Source organism: Trichoplusia ni, chromosome 5, assembly GCF_003590095.1.
Source record: "Trichoplusia ni isolate ovarian cell line Hi5 chromosome 5, tn1, whole genome shotgun sequence".
Lineage (NCBI taxonomy): Eukaryota > Metazoa > Arthropoda > Insecta > Lepidoptera > Noctuidae > Trichoplusia > Trichoplusia ni.
In genome coordinates, this window is record NC_039482.1 from 11,879,823 (window position 1) to 11,883,423 (window position 3,601).

General features: G+C 36.5%; 1 pseudogene; it reads left to right on the forward strand.

The window, feature by feature from the left end:
• Positions 1-3,601, forward strand: part of LOC113493969 — a 5,217-nt pseudogene extending 1,616 nt beyond the window's left edge.

Below are 3,601 nucleotides of genomic sequence, written 5' to 3' on the forward strand. Positions count from 1 at the left end.
TACCATTTTTTAAATGTTTTTGTTTTACATAAAATAACATAGGTAATATTGTATTTACAGGAAAGGTACAAGAATGATATGAATTTAGCAATCCAGCTTTTACAATGCAAGCCAGACAATTTTGTGTCTCAGAAGTTGGACAATGTGAGTAAACATCATTGACAAACGTAATTACTGTTGTAGTTTACAAAATGTTCATTAATTGCTTTTTGTTCTCAGCTTCCTGTAGACACTCAAGCTCGGGTATCTCAGTATGTCATGTCCAAGACATCGAAACCGTCAAGCTCAACTCAATCTAAAAACGGTAATGACATAGATACATTTGACGCTAGTGAATACGAATTCAACATTTCTGCTTCCTTAATGTCCAAAATACTTGAAGACAGTATTCAAGATACCGTCACCAAACACTGTGATACATGCACTTGCAATAAATCTCAAAACAAGCCATTCTGTTACAATGAAAGCTACTACTCAGTAGCGACACAAACACTTTCAAGCGGAGAAATGAAAAACTCCCTTTGCCTCAATTGCAATTCCGATGTAAAATCCGTACATTCCAACCTCAGTATTAGAAGTATGTCGCCACATCCTGTCAAACTCATTAATGATAAAGTTGTAAACCTGGGAATGATCACCCCTTTGTACATATTGCCACAAAATACTGAACCTCATAAAGAGATTGCACCACCGGTGCCACCTGTTCCGGAGAAGCCAAAAAATAATGGAATAGTTAATGATAAAATTAAAATGAATGACAAAAAATGTTTTGGAACAAATAGCACAAAAAGACACAGTTCCCAAGCAACAGGCTGAAGATTTGAAGCAATATAGAAAGACTAGTAGTGTCAATATGGAGCCTGCAGTTCATCATAAACTCTGTGATCGCACAAAAAGCTCCATTTCGAGTAAGAAAAGTAGCATTCAGAGTGCTGCCAATGAAGAACCGCTACTTCCTAAAGATGTAAATAAGGATATGCTCAATAATAAGGAAGTCAAACCAATTATTGAGAAAGTCGAAGACAACATTAGTGTCAGGAAGAATTCTCATAGTTCAATGGGTGCTGTAAGTAGAACATCGTCGATTGCTAAGTCTACAGTAAGTACACATAAGTCTAACACGGCCGTTGGGCCGGGGCCTCGGTTCTGTCACTTACGTATGCAGGCCGGTTCTAAAAATATACTTCTCGATAACGCTGAGCCCGACGTACCACCCGTACTGTACGACGGCAGAGTAAGTGTAATGAAAACTCTATTTTCAAAGATCTCACTGATGAGGTAGATAACTTTATTGATTTAGAAAAAACAGACGAGGATATTATTATTCAGGAAGATATAAAAAACGATAATATTGTAGTTGAGAGCACTCTTATTGATGTCCACGTTGACAACAGCAACAAAGATGTAAATGTCGCTGATAAGAATACTGCAATAAACCCCGTGTTACTTAATGTTTCGTCTTCACCATTGCAACCGTTGAAGACGCACACCTTTTCAAACAGCTCGGAAAACAATAACAACAAATCCCAAAGCATTGCTAGTCAGCAAAACACCACAGAAATCGATAATTTACTTAACGATTTCAACGCCGACATTAATAATACTCAGAACAATAATGTTCAGAGCAACGAAGACTCAAAAAAACTTGAAGTATTCACTCCCACCGATGAAAATGATGTAAAAATATTTAATTTTGATCGTTATGAACAAAAGAAATTAACTAATCAATTTAATAAACCATTAAGGAAAATCGACATGTCTCAACTACATTCTCTTGAAAATACAAGGATTTCAAAGGATCTCCCACCTCAAGGCGATGAACCCAAACCGGAGAAAAAGCCTGAAATAGCTAAGGCTCCATTGCCTTCTATTGTTAATGTGTATCCAAATCTCACTCAGACTCATTTAAAAGTTAACGACAATAAAGTTTTTACAAACGAGCAAAGTACAAGCTCGTTATCAAGTGACGACAGTGCTGCCGTACTTCAAAAACAACAATTACTTAGAGTGGCAGAATGGGTCGAGAAGAATTTGGAACAACAAAACAATTTTAACGATCCTCTGGAAGAAGACGTTAATTTTACAAATAGAACGCGGCGCGACAGTAAGCTCTCAAGGCTGACAGAAACTTTAAACGAAACTGGCGCTCAACATGCCTCATCCCGTCAGCAAGTACTCCAAATCTTACGCTAGAGACGGTCACAATGCATGGGTGCACAACAACATTCCGGGTCTTAACCAGGAAAAGGCGGCGAAATTATCACTACCACTTTCAAAACTGTCTGGTCACGTTGCCAAGGAAACTATATTCCCCGTTGAATGTGGAGACGCCACTGTTACTGAAATAAGTAACACCACAAAGAACAGGGAAACGGTCGCCGATCTAGTCGCTGAGGGACTCAGAGCTAAGGGTAACAAGGAGATAACGCCTGAAGACTTGGCGCGTATGGAATACAACGTGAAGAAATTTCTGTTGAGTGGGCCGCACTGGGTGAACCCTGGTTCCGTGGGCAGGAGTCGACGCACAAGCAGTAAAACTGAGACTGATGTATAATTCCACAGTAGGTAGCTACGGTAATGAGAAAACTTGCATTCCACTTCAATGCATAGGTCAAAAAGCGGTATGGCAGTCTTGCTCCGTCTATTATTATTTGCAGCTTCTGTAATAGTTAACTTTGATTGTCTTGCTTAATCGTAAAAAAGTAGTTTTTTTTCAATATGTTCCTAATTGTAGATATTTGATTCTACTACATCAAAGATTGTTTACCGCTTATTTATCGGATTTATTCAAACTAGTCGTAATACGTGTCTTTAAATTATTTCGCTTAAGAGATTTTAATATAGGATTTGTATTGTCTAGTTTCAAGATTTTGTAATACATTTATTTTATTGAATTAAACTGAGAAGAATGTAAAGAGTTTTTATGAAAAGAGTTTGGCTGAGAACGAGGATGACGTATGAGAATATACAGACAGGCACAAATTTTAAGTAAATAAAGTTTAGAGCTTTCGATTTGTTCGTTTACGGTAGTTGAGATTCAGTGTTAGTGTTGGAATGTCGATATTAATTGAAAACAAAGGCTGTCATTTGCTAGAATAGCCTAGAATATAAAGCATCGCCAATATTATTATAAAGTCAAGTAATAAGAGCTATTTGTAAATGTCGCATCACTTTAGCATGCGCACATACACGGCCATTTTATTGAGTCACTTCTGTGTTAGTGCCGACGTAGTAATGTCGCATTTTTATTTTCCTCTCGAGTTACTATCATAATTGTAAGCTTGTGAATAAATGTGATAAATGCAAAGTATATGATAGTGATGAAATTCGCCTGACGTACAAAATATTCTATCAGTGAATTTATCTATGTATATCTAAAGTTTACTGAATCAGAAATTATTTTCTTAACTCTCAAATATTGATGTAACCAAAATAGTGCGGGGTGTTATTCCTTTTTCTTTTATTGCGTTGTATATTTATAGACTTAAGTCGATTCCAAAAAAATCTGGTCGTAATAAGGGCGATGTATTTTTGTGATGAATATTTAAAATCAAAACTCGTTTATTTTCAGTACTTTTGTGTTAATTTTCTTTGTCTATAT